Source organism: Pseudophryne corroboree, chromosome 9, assembly GCF_028390025.1.
Source record: "Pseudophryne corroboree isolate aPseCor3 chromosome 9, aPseCor3.hap2, whole genome shotgun sequence".
NCBI classification, from domain to species: Eukaryota; Metazoa; Chordata; class Amphibia; order Anura; family Myobatrachidae; genus Pseudophryne; species Pseudophryne corroboree.
The window spans coordinates 141,480,921-141,494,916 of record NC_086452.1 but is presented as its reverse complement, the minus strand read 5'-3'; the positions used below and the strand labels follow the sequence as shown (position 1 = coordinate 141,494,916).

The following is a 13,996-nucleotide window of genomic DNA, read 5'->3' as shown; positions in this document are numbered from 1 at the left end:
CTTCATTTTTACACTGCAATTTAGATTTCAGATTGAACACACCCCACACAATCTTACTCTCTCTGCACATGTTATATCTGCCCCCCCCTGCAGTGCACACGGGGGGTAATTAAGACTTGATCATAGATGTGCTAAATTTAGCGCGGCCCGCCCCTGCCAATGGTCTGAATGCGCCTCTAACACCATTTGCACACACACACCCTGCGACCGCCTCTGCCTGCCAATCAGGCAAAGGTGATTGCACCAGTGAGATGCTTTCGCCTCTCAATGGCCGCGCAAGCGCACTGCGCATAGTAAGTCAGTCTGCGATCGCTGCTGCTGCATCGATGTAGTCTGAATTACCCCCTTAAAGTGTGTTTCTCTTAGTGACAGTTATACAAGCAACTCCAATTGTTTGAGAACCAAAATGCACTTAAGGTGTGTACACACGGTGAGATAAATCTGTAAGATTTTGACTATATAGTTAAAATCTTATGAAAGGTTAGTGCATATCTCAAGGTGTTAGGCAGCTTACGGTACAGATTTGGTCCCTATGCATGCTCCTGTGGGGTCAGCATCGCAAGGCTAGACAGACTGTGTAGGCAAGTCAATCTTAACTATCTAGTGTACTATCTAGTACAAAATATAGTAAAAATGGGCACTTAGGGGGTCATTCCGAGTTGTTCGCTCGTTGCCGATTTTCACTATACTGCGATTAGTTGCTTACTGCGCATGCGCAAGGTTCGCAGAGTGCATGCGCTTAGTTATTTTACACAAAAGTTAGGCATTTTACTCACGGCATAACAAAGCTTTTTCATTGTTCTGGTGATCGTAGTGTGATTGACAGGAAGTGGGTGTTTCTGGGTGGAAACTGGCCGTTTTCTGGGAGTGTGCGAAAAAACGCTGGCATTTCTGGGAAAACGTGGGAGTGTCTGAAGAAACGGGGGAGTGTCTGGGCGAACGCTGGGTGTGTTTGTGACGTCAAACCAGGAACGAAACTGACTGAACTGACCGCAATGTAGGAGTAAGACTGGAGCTACTCAGAAACTGCTAAGAAATTTCTATTCGCAATTCTGCTAATCTTTTGTTAGCAATTCTGCTATGCTAAGATACACCCCCAGAGGGCGGCGGCTTAGCGTGTGCAACGCTGCTAAAAGCAGCTAGCGAGCTGACAACTCGGAATGACCCCCTTAGTCAAAATCGTACTTAGACAAAATCTCATAGACAAAATCTGTCCTATCTGCGCTCTGGGGGAGTTCAAAGGAAATCGGACATAGCAAGCATCTCACTTTGTGTACACACCGGTAGACCTGTGTAAATAGCTCACTATTGAAATATGTAGAAATAGCTGCAGAATCAAAGAATCAAGTATTTCTTTAACATACCAATACAGAAAGCAGGAGATATTTTCCAGGGTCATAGCTAGGGTGGTGCAACAGGTGCCACAAGACAGGGGGCGCTGTCCTTCAGCACCTGTTAATTTTCAATTATCTTAATCAATGTCACTTGCAACTTCCTCCTCTTTAATCCCCGGCATCAACTGGCCACTCCCATCTCAATTCCCTAACAACCTTCAATCTAACACTACTTTATTTAAGGCACATAATTCTAAATATTCTCATTCTTCCCATATAAAAGCAAATAGCTATGCAAGTAAGTGATCTGACTGCAGTATAGAAAGTCATGGGTTTGACAGTATTTTAAAATGTGTACTTTAAATAAAGGAGGATGTGACTGAAGGTCCTGGGTATGACTGCTAAGAAATGTATGATTTAAAATAAAGGATAATGTAATGTAACAGGAATCACATACACCGGATAAAATTTCACTAGTTTTTTTATTTCTTTAGGCAGGACAGCACTGGAGTTTCTTAGCCTAGCAGAGCAGGTTTACATCAGCATACATTCATAGTAGTAGTACATAGTAGTACATACATAGTAGTAGTAGTTCATAGTACAGGATCACATCAATACCTGCTCACAGCGGCACAGAATCACGTCAGTACAGTTCAATTGCCCTAACATCACCACACCGCCTTCTGGATGCTAGTCACCATCAGAAGCCCGGTCTTTGTGCACTGAACACATTACTTAAAGGCAGATTACATGTGCTGTTAATCAATTGGCCTAGCTTCTGGCTGACAAATGATTGAGGCAAAACTTGGACTGGACCCTTTAGTTCTGATGCTGCTGCTCTGCTAAACCTGGGAGGGGGATAGAGGTAATGGCGACCACTGGTGTATTAGGGTGAGACAATGCCTTTCTAAAAGATATTATAGTTCTAAAAAAGGGAAAACAGGTAGCCAGTATAAAAAATTAAAACAATTAAAGGAGAATATAGGGATTAAAATATACAAAATATGAGCAGAGTAAAATAATAGGAGGTTGATTTTATCTTTGTGCAGGAGTTCAGTGAGGGAACCCAATGCATTTCATCCTTAGAATTCATGAAGGGGTAACAGTATAATGGGACTGGGCTTATATTTACACCCCCACCAGTCTAGTAATTAATTGTGACATCACTTCCTGTTTGTTACATTCAATATATAATCATTAAATCTAGATCGATAGTATGAATAAACATGGGAAAAACATGGGTACATTACAAGTATCAATTTGAACAAAAAACACAAATAAACAAAATTATATGTATAAATGGGATATTTCCGCCTGACTTCTGGTCTCCACACAGCCGTACCGCACATGCGCAGTACTTCCAGCCTACTTCCGGGTACTCAGGGCTCATGCACAGGGCTTCTTGCATCTGGGAGGCAAAAGCAGTTCTTGGTGCGCATGTCCGGAAGTCCATATAGGTGGAACGCATGCGGAACGCATTGCGCTTCCTGTGATGTCATTCCTCCTTGTTCTAGTGGATGAAAGCAGCAAGCAGCGGCCTATTTTAGTAGCCAGGGATACTTTTGCAAACCAAATTTCTTTATCCATCATCTGATATAGCTGCTCAGAGTGGACATACATATTAAAGAAAAATAATATACTGTATGAGTTTATAGTATAAAAGCTTTTTCATAATATAATATTGTTATAAATATTTAATGTTATGAGTGTTTTAATCTAGAGCAGATATAATGAGAATAAGAGTGAAAATATAAATATATGAATAGATAAATATTAGTGAATGTGCTTCAAAATATATAGTCATTTTACAGGTTAATTACACCAGAGATATTAGTGCTTATAAATAGTATACCAAAGTGCTTAGCTAGTGCTTTACCAATTAAAAAGTGTATTAGATAATGCTAATCAATATAAGAACTGATGTGATTAATAATTCATGCACGGTCATTCTTTAGGGCTATTTCACACACAGCAGTTTTGACCGGACGGCATAAAGCCATCCGGTTTCTCCCATGCATGTTTTTTGATTGAGTATTGCTGCATATGGGGGCTTTCAGACAGCACGGTCATGGCACGGCTGCTGGGATGCAGCCGGAAATATCCACTGAAAAGTCTGGCTGCCATGCCGGGGCCATGCTATCCTTACAGGCAGTGAGCTAAGTGTGTGTATGGGCGCTTTCACACACAACAGGTTTTTTTGTGCCATGCTGCTGTGGCGCATGCGCACAGCCTTAAACACAGCACAAAACCGTTGTGTGTGTAAGGCACTGATGAGTGGCAAAAAGCCGGATAAAGTTTGTCAGTCTTTTTGTCATCCAGCCAAAATCGATGCGTGTGAAACAGCCCTTAGTTTACAGTACCTGATCTTCCCAGGTGGTCTCCCTTCCTGGTACTTGTCAGGCCCGACACTGCTTAGCTTCCAAGATCAGATGAGATTGGCAATCACCAGTGCGGTTTGACTGTATGTAGTGTCTAATCACATCATGGCATGAAAATATTCTTTTTAGTAATTTTTATAAATTAACAAATGATATTGAAGCAAGTGCTTTAGGTAATGCAAGTTGGAATGCAAATGAGGGGGAGGTGAGTGGAAAGGAACGTAAGAATGGTAGGGGGAAGGTAAAGCTTTGATGCATTTTGCTGAATTTGTTGAAAATCGCACCTAACGGGAATGGTGTAATTTCAAAATGTTTTGTTGTACATAAAGGGGGCTATGTTTTCCATCAAGGGGCTGCTGTATCCTTTTCTCTAAGGGGTCTGCTCTATTGTAGAATTAAAATAATAAAAGCTGTACCCCAGTGTAATGTTCCTTTTTATAATTTTCATAAGTACTGTGACACTGCCAGTCAGACCACAGTGTAATATTATTTCTCATACCAATCCATCGCCACCTAGCTTCTTTTCTCTGTTAGATCCAAGCGCCTGCAATCTCCACCACCGACGCCTTAATCGTCAACATCCTCAATCATGATCGGAAGCAGTTCTGCATCCAATTTCATAAGCATGACTGACACCTCTCCTACCTTGGCTTCCTCAGAAGGATCCCTGAGTGCTAAGCCTTCTGCTGCTGCAACCACTGCACAGTGGGGCAAACTGGGTGAGGAGCAGGTGGCGGCGAGGATGGCTGCTGGGGGAATGGTGGGTGCAATTGCTCAGCCCCCTGCACATCATGTGTGAAGAGAGAGGACCACTGCCTATGCTGCTGCCTCTCTCCCCAGCGCAGCACACAGCAGCATGTGTGCTGGGTTGGGGATAGAGGCTGCTACTGTGGCAGTGTCCTCTCTCCCCACTGCCACTGTCCTGGAGAAGGTGGGCAGTAGGACACCCCTCCGAAAAGCCCAGGCCCGGGTATACAGTGTCTCCCCCCCCCCCCCCCTCAGCACCACTGGTTGTAGTCAGCCAACACAGTCTTGGCTGACAATTGTAAAGTTCATGGACCTTTATAAATATATTCCATGCATGATAATGTACCAGATTAATGCGCTGAAGAAAATACACCATAGTCCTGTGCAGCATAAGGTGACATATGTGCACAGTGTGGAATTTGATCCATAGAGTAGGGGATGGGCTCTCAGCCAGTGGGTCCCACAGGGGATTCCTATGTACCCCTGTGGGACAGTTTAACCCTGCTTGTATGAACCATTCACAGTACACAGTCAAGATTTGCTATTTCAGTGCAAGTTATGGCATTTATACGTAGATCAACATGGTTAGATAGGCTTGTCTATGGCTGAACCAGCTTGAAATCTCTTTGCTTGAATGTTCATTTTTTAATCCATCTAAAATTAATTAACTTCTGTTGACTTTTTAATTGTTTTTATGCTTTGATAAACTGGTTAGAGAAACTCTTTCCAAGCAAAACTGCATGCTGAAATTTCCAGCTAGTCAAGTCAAAAATAGCAATGAGCCTAGAATTATGCTTAAAATCCTGTAATATCCCATATAATGCTGGAATGATGAATTTGGCAATAGTGGTATGGCTACTATTGTGAGAGTTCTCTTGTGTTTTTTTAAAAGTGGCAATCATTTACAGTACATGGCAAAATAACCTGGTTTTGCCATGTAAATGATTGCCACTTTAAAAAAACAGAACTCTCACAAAATCTCTCAATTCCTGACTTTCAACCCCCATTACATTCCCCCCTGTGGCCCTCATTCCGAGTTGATCACTCGCTAGCAGTTTTAAGCAGCCATGCAAACACATTGTCGCCGCCCACTGGGGAGCGTATTTTTGCTTTGCAGAAGTGCGAACACTTGTGCAGCAGAGCGCCTGCAAAATCTTTTTGTGCAAAACAAGAACAGCCCTGTATTTACTCTTCATGTGCATTGATTCTAATGATGGAGGGACGGCTTTTGACATCACACACCCGCCCAGCATTCGGCCAGCCACGCCTGCGTTTTTCCAGGCACGCCTGCGTTTTTCCAGGCACACCTGCGTTTTGCCAAACACACCCTGAAAACGGTCAGTTGCCACCCAGAAATGCCCTCTTCCTGTCAATCTCCTTGCGATCGGCTGTGCGTTTGGAATCGTCGCTAGAACCAGTGCAATACCACAAAAGACTTTGTACCCGTACGACGCCCGTGTGCATTGCGGTGCATACACATGCACAGATTAGCCGTTTTTTTCACTGATCGCTACACAGCAAACAACGGCAGCTAGCGATCAACTCGGGATGACCCCCAACATCTGCAAATCTGTGAACATTTATTGAAATTGTCGTGTTGTGTTGCATACATTAGAAATGTACTAAATTACTGCTATAGTCTTGCTTTTGTAAGAGTAATCTGTCTATTGTATGTTTAACATCAAAAATCCATTTAAATTTAAAATTGTGTTTGTTGAAATGCAAAATACATTGAAAATTGTGTGGAATTTAATTGAAGGTTTGTGTGGCTAATTTTAACAAAAAAGGCATACAGTAGTTTGGGCTTTCTTCGCTTTTAGGAGAAATAGTGTAAACATTCAATTACATTATAACACTTTACTCAAAAAAGTAGTATGATATCAGTACCAACTCATATATTTACATAAAGTAATTACATATTTTGACAGCAATGATAAAGAAAAGAGGCAGTGAATATACTTCCCGGGGAATTCTCATACTAACCTATCAATAATCAGAGCTAATTATCTTTTGAACTGTAATTTTTCTTTCTCTGTACTATCTCCAAATACATTAAGAATGTTCAGATACTGAAACCCAAGTCCTTTTTTGTGCTAAAAATACAGTTATTTATCCTAATGTATTGACATTCATGAAGCCAACTTGTCTTTTACTAGTGTCAGATGTGAAAATAAATAGATATTAAACTGTCAGTCACTGAAATTACAAAGTCCAGGGAACATCTCTCAGACTTTCTATGTTTGCTTTGATGGACACAGGTGTTTAAATGTGATGAAATACCGCAGGGCCTCAGAGAGAACTAGGCACTCGGAGGCTGCTTTGAATTTGCCACACAGCATGGATGAAAATACCAGTCCCCCCAGGTCTTCTTCTTCTTGAATGCAGCATAAAATGTGTCTGCCTCAGTGTTCTATGCCGTAAGTGCAAAATTTCCATCAATCCCTGGGGGTCGTTACTGTACTTTGCATAGCTCTCAAAACAGTGCAGAGGTTAATCCATGTGGTTTTCTATACAAATCTGTGGCAGAAATCCTTCCAGTCTTTAAATTATTCACAAGACACTTCAAGCTAGTCATCTGTCACTAACAAACAAACATTAACAATATTAATAATTAATGGTCATCTGATAGCACGGCAAGACTTGAGCTCGCTTCTGTTTGATGAGATCTCATGAAAGCTATCTCTCTGACTTAGCGCTGTAGACCATGTCTTACCTTCCTGCGAGAATTCTCCTCAGTTTCATGTTATGGTTATCTGTCAAAACACTACAAAAATTAAGATCTTGTACATCGTTGTGATTTAAGTAGCTATTATAACTGATGGAAAGATTGACGGTTTTAAGACATCTCCCTAACGAATACTTGAGGCATGTGAATGGAAAAGTTCACAGAGCCAAGTCTTCATACTACATCTTTGTTCTTCTGCTTTATTGTGTCAAGTTCTCAAAATATTAATTCACAAAATGACTACACTATTATTTTAACACTAATTTTCTAACATTTTTTAATACAGTGCAGGCTGAGCAATGGACACCATGTAGCAACTAGCAATAGTTGCTTCATTTGGCCTAGTCTCAGGTTTGAAATTTTTTATGATTGTTGAACTTTATTTATAGGGTAACACAAGTGGTTCACAGCGCCGTACAGAGGGCAAAACAATAAGACAGTACAGGGTAAAACAGTACAGTACAGAGAACGCTACACAGTAGATAAGTACAAATAGCACTACATCTAAACAGGACCATCTAAACAGGACCATAAAATTCTGAAAATTGGGAATCACAGAAGCAAGCAAAGGAAAATTTCAATTTTTCAGACAGGATAATTATTGATGTATTTGACCTTTTTGTGGGAATGGCTCACCTTAGATTGACAATTCTGCCCCCTCACTTGTTGTTTGTCCATGTATATCTCAATTCTGTAAAGCTAACATTAAATGCAAATCAAGATGTATTTAAGGACTACTGACAAATGATTACTGTTATCAAGTAGCAGATTACAGTTCTGTGACTGTGCTGAGATTGTGATTCTTTGTACACAAATGATAACCTTTGTATTGCAATATTTTGATAGGTAAATTAATTATTCACTGTTATTGGCTTTCTTTATACCCTGGACTGAACTATTAGTTTACTATGCACTGACATTGGTAAAAAAAATATAGTTACATTTTACATTTGATATCATTATTATAATCATTGATTTTAAATATCTATAGATATTGGTTAGTGAATTTGGTTTCCAATACTGTATGTATATGTGCGCTCTCCATAAATGTGGAAATATCACTATTGCGTTAAGCTAGAGGAAACCTACAATTTTTACCTCTCTTGCCTATTTTAGTTAATTTAACAACTGCACCAAAAAATCTGCAACTACAGTTCCCATGTATATGAATGTTAGGGTTTGCCCTTAGATATTTATGGAAGTGTTTTAATTGGATATCTTATGTTTTTTCTTAATCTCAGGTGCACACTGCAAAGACGCATACAACTCTGTGGATAAATCAAGCAAAAAAAAAAGTTTAATGGTATCAATTAAACAAATAGTATATCCAGACAATTCAGGTTTTCCTATATCCCCCCCCCCCAAAAAAAAAAAACGGCATCAAGGGTGAATTTCTCATATGATAGGTATAAGCTGGGGTGGATTTAGGAGTCAGGCCACCGTAGGCACATTATCCCCCCCCCCCCATCATGTCAATGCCCCCTTCATTTTGTGACCAGTCTGGCTGTCTCGAGACCACCAAAGCAGCCCCAACCTCATCCCACTTCCACCTTCTGGACCACAATTTACTGCCCATTGTCCCTCTCCCATCAGTTGCAAAATAAAATATGAAAAAAGTAAGAAAGTCGTAAAAAAAGGAATCACCTGACCTCATCAGCCTGGTGTGCCGCCCCTCAGCAAGTGCCATCCCTAGGCATGTACCTCACATGCCTAGTGGGAAATTCACCACTGGGTAAAAGGCCACGTAGTAAAGGAGAAAAACTTTTTGGAACCTGACTTTAGAGATAGCCAAAAAAATGCACTGATTTTGCAGCTGGAAATTAGCGTTTACTCTATGTTCACTTTTCATAGTTTACATTCAAGTTTGCGCCTCCTGTTCAAGCTACTGTATGGTATTTGTGAATCAACATTCTGCCATTCCATTAAAGGTTTGCCATTAATGTTCACCAACACAAACGTCTTAAAAGTTCTCTTTGTAATAATAAAACACTGATTTCTTTGTGTCATTTTTTTGCCTACTATAAAAAGCACTTTTGCAGATCTTTTAAAATTTAGTGTTAACTACTGATGGAGAGTTAAAGGTAAGACCACTTGCCGAGCTTAAATTTGTAGTGCACATGACTTAAATATGGATGCATACAGATTTATACATGTTTTGATCATATCCACACTTTTTTTCAAAGAAGTGGAACTGCAGCATTCTCATGTGGATTGAGCTCTGTGTAGACATGGTCATGCACATGTGGGCTCTGCAGACCTGGGCATAAGAGAAAATATGCCTTTTGCATCTACTACAGGGCAGGTGCAAGTGCACTCAAGTGATGACTAGTAGGAAGCCAGGCACACTTGCTACACACACTGATGTGGTCACATCTTAAGATGAGGACAACTTTGCATATACTGTATGAGTTTGCTGTACGTTATTTACATTTTTTCCATACGTTTCTTTTGACCAATGTATATCCAAAGAAGGTCATTCAGGTGCACCTGCACCCATCATTGTAAAGTACTGAATGTTGGTACTTTGCGCATGGGCAGGATCCATTCTGCGCGTGTGCGCATGGGTCCTGTGACATAGGACATAGAGCGGCAGCAGAATGTCAGTGATTGACAGTCTGCTGCCATTTGCAGAGCATGGAGGCGACAACCTCTGCATGTGAAAATGGACACGTGTTGCCGTTTAGCGGATAGGAAGAGTTCAGGGATCTCCATTGTCGGATACAGATTTCCTGGACTCTGCAATGGGCGACTTGCGCGGCACCATAGGACACAGCTCGGCATCATAGGAAGCAGCTCAGGTCATTACTGCAGCAGGATGCATATGCTTGTAAGAGAGGTCTCCTGTTCCATCACCATACAGGGCTATCACTACTGCTTCCAAGGTAACAACAGTGACAGCACCTCCGACCACATCTGAATGGCTGCTAATATACTTCCAGTCCCCCATATGGTCCTTAGGGGGACATTTACTAAGCAGTGATAAGAGTGGAGAAGTGAGCCAGTGGAGAAGTTGCTCCATCAACCAATCAGCAGCATTGTATAATTTTATAGTATGCAAATAATAGATGTTACTTCAGTGCTTATTGGTTGCCGTGGGCAACTTCTCCACTGGCTCACTTCTCAGCTCTTATCACTGTTTAGTAAATGCCCCCATTAATCTCAGGCTGTAGTGCAATGTTAGGTAAAATTCAATATCTTTACAACATACAAATACTGTATATCTCTAAGCACATTTATTAAATACACATTCATTCACTTTATTTCAGCTGAACATTATTAGTCTGTGTTTGATGTAGGAAGGATGCTTAAAAGTCACAAATCACAAAATCTGAACAAGATGTAATCAAAACTGGCTATATAATTCTGGCCATTAATGCCCAAGATTAAATGGATAATTAGTAGTGCTGTATGGCAAGATAGTATCTTCTCTTTGTGACAAGCAGCAAGCATCCTGGCCGTCTGCCTGCTCTAGGTAGCCTGCAGCATCCCCTCATCTCTTTAAGCAATTTCTCGTCTTCCTAATTTATGCATACTTGCCATATGAAAGCAAGCCATATAAGTTGCTTTTCTGTCTCTTAGCAGTCTGTTCAAACTCAGAGGCCTCTGCTGGAGTCTGCCTTTATGATTCATTGACTCAGATTTCCTGTAGTGCTTACATCATGTCTGCTATGCCCCATACAGTTTTGTATCCATTATAACATGGGCCCGGCAAACAAGGCACCGAAGACTGAGGCTGCATATGTGAATAACTATATTCCTTCTTTGTCCACAATAAAAGATTAGCACTTTTACGTTCTACAATTACTTAATAATGAAAAAGTACTGTGAAATGACTTTAATGAACAGGTCAATAACTCATTTGCTGAGCCTACAAAAATGAGACTTGTCAAGTGACTAAGAAAGATGTTGCTGTGTTTTTTGTTAACAAATTTATTTCATTGTCTTAAAGACGGTGCTAAAAGTTGCCTGTTCCCAGAAAAGTCTTTATATTTTTGAAACAAGTTAACTATGTTACATCTGGGCAGTATTTAATTTAAGGCATCCATAACATTGATTTTTGGAAGGTAAGTTAGGCTATTTTAGACCAAACGGCCAACGTATGGCCCCAAAAGACAACCAAGAGTAGTCACTATCTGTCCACACTAATAATACTCTGTGGTAGCCAGACATTTGTCCTGAGTGCCAAATGGCTGTGTGATGTCTCTGTTTGCAAACATTGATTAAAACTGCATTACACGAAGTCTGGAAAAATAAAAAGTGTCTAGGCAATCAGACAAAACAGGGTGATATAAAAAGATTTGGGGCGCATGCAATTATGCAACACAGTACCATCATTGATTTGGAAATCAATTGAAAATAAAAACATCACTCAACTTCTATTATAGCAGCAATAGCATTGTATGTGGCAAATACAGTAGCTTCAACTGATTTTGCAGTATCTGTGAACCAAAGTGTGGTTGAGTTATACTATAGTACTCTAGACAGGGCCGGTTCTGGCCCTTTTGGCGCCCTGGGTGGGAAATAGGGGCGTGGCTTCATACAGGGGGCGTGGTCAGTTACGCCCCCTGTACAGTAGAGTAGCGCAGCTGAAAAAAAAAAAATGTAATACTTACTATCCCCGCTCCCGACCGCTGCAGACCTCCGCCGGCGCAGCTCCTCTCCTCGGCTCTGGCATAGACAGACACTAGAGGTCAATTATGACCCCTAGCGTCTGTCAGTCCTACAATGCTGTGCGGTACGCAATGACGTCATCGTGCACCGCACAGCAAAGGTCCTCTCCACGAAGGGAAACTAGACGCGTAGCGTCTAGTTCCCTTCACAGCGGGGAACCAGCGGGACCAGCAGGGGACACAGTGGGCAGCGGGGGGCACAGCAGTAGCGGATATTGCCATAGTGCGGCTCCCTCCGGAAGGCAGCGCCGCAGGCAAAAGTCCTGCTTGCCCGTGGCAAGATCTGCTACTGACTGTAGATACAAATTTAAGTAGACTATTACATTAGGCATTGGATCTGCTCTCTCCCCATGAACCTGTAAATCACTGTAAAATGCTGCAAAGGAGCAGGTCTCTGATCCTGGGTGGTACTTTATCTCCATGCACTTTATCTCCACCCAAGGCTTAGTACATAAACCCCATACACTGAAGGGGGAGATGACGCAATGGGAAGGTTATGGTGTGCAGAGAGATGATGCAGGGGTAGATAATGGTGTGGCTGAAAGACGACGAGGTGGGGAGGTGATTGCGTTCTGAGAGATGCAGGGGGGACATGATAGTGTGGCTGAGAGATGCAGGGGGGAGGAAGTGACACAGGGGACATGAGTCTGGTTGAACCGCTATTGTGTGATGATGACCTTGCTAATATTCCTACACAAATAGGCATCTTCAGGACGATATGACCTACATGAATAGTGACTACCAACTGAAGATGCCATCTTCCCAGGGAGAATGCATTTCTTCAGAGGTTCCACATTGTGGGAAACCATCATATAGTTAAGATGCATATGCAATGGAAAGGAATGTTCCCAGAGTAACGAGAAATGGATTGCGTGTCTTGTTGGCATGCCCCATATAGGTCATTAACAACCTAACAGAAGGTCTAGAGAGCACTGTGTCAATATTTGCAGATGATACCAAATTGTGTAAGGCTATAAATATGGAGGAGGATGCTGAGTCGCTTCAGAACGACTTAGTTAAATTAGAAGCATGGGCAGCCAAATGGAGAATGCGCTTCAATACAGACAAGTGTAAGGTAATGCACTGTGGTAACAAGAACAAAAATAACACCAACATACTAAATGGGGTAAAATTAGGGGATTCTGTACTGGAAAAGGATTTAGGTGTTCTCATAGAGAGCAAACTAAGCAGCAGTACCCAAAGTAGGATTGCAGCAAAGAAGGCTAATAAGATATTAGCATGCATAAAATGGGGAATTGATTTAAGGGCCGAGAGTGTTATACTCCCATTATATAAATCACTAGTGAGGCCACACCTTGAATACTGTGTACAATTCTGGGCACTGTACTACAAAAAAGGATATCCTGGAGCTAGAAAAGGTTCAGAGGCGGGCAACCAAACTAATTTAGGAGCATGGAGACGCTTGAATACGAGGAAAGGCTTGCAAGACTAGGCATGTTTACACTGCAAAAAATGAGACTAAGAGGGGGCATGATCAACATCTACAAATATATAAGGGGACAATACACAGAGCTTAAACGGGACCTGTTTTTGGTTAGATCAACACAGAGGACTCATGGACACTTGCTCAGGTTAGAGGAGAGGAGATTCCGCACAATACGGCGTAAAGGTTTTTTCACGGTAAGGACAATACGTGTTTGGAATTCTCTGCCTGAGGGAGTTGTAATGGTGGACTCAGTCAACACCTTTAAGAATGGGTTAGATAAATTCCTAATGGATAAGGATATCCAGGGTTATGGTGCATAGTCACGCACTATAGTTACTATAAAAAGAGGGATAAAACGCAACGGCTGACATTAGCATCAGTCAAAATTTTAGACCAAATAATCCTGCATAGGAGACCACAAATAGGTTGAACTCGATGGACAATTGTCTTTTTTCAACCTTAGATACTATGTTACTATGTTACATATTCAATGGCCATGCCGCTTCCAACATGTGGCCACGACAACTTTTTTTACACTCACCATCGGTGTGTGCAAATACTGTACTTTACTTTATTTGTGTGTGTGTGGATGGTGCCATTCTTCATCTTTCCCTTGGCGCCAAAGACCCTAAATACGACTCTGCTTTTACTGGTGCATGCGGAAATGAAAAGGTGAATATTGGGAGGTATGTTGC

The 13,996-nt window shown here is 41.4% G+C and overlaps 1 long non-coding RNA gene and 1 pseudogene across 1 annotated transcript; one reads left to right on the top strand and one right to left on the bottom strand.

Moving 5' to 3' along the window:
• Positions 1-3,682: 3,682 nt before the first annotated feature.
• On the bottom strand, positions 3,683-3,801 carry LOC134962328 (5S ribosomal RNA; annotated as a pseudogene).
• Positions 3,802-6,720: 2,919 nt separating this feature from the next.
• LOC134956818 (uncharacterized) lies at positions 6,721-9,140 on the top strand. Its single transcript, XR_010186202.1, has 2 exons — positions 6,721-6,876; positions 8,426-9,140. It is a non-coding gene; the product is annotated as an uncharacterized LOC134956818 (long non-coding RNA).
• The last annotated feature ends 4,856 nt before the right edge of the window (positions 9,141-13,996 follow it).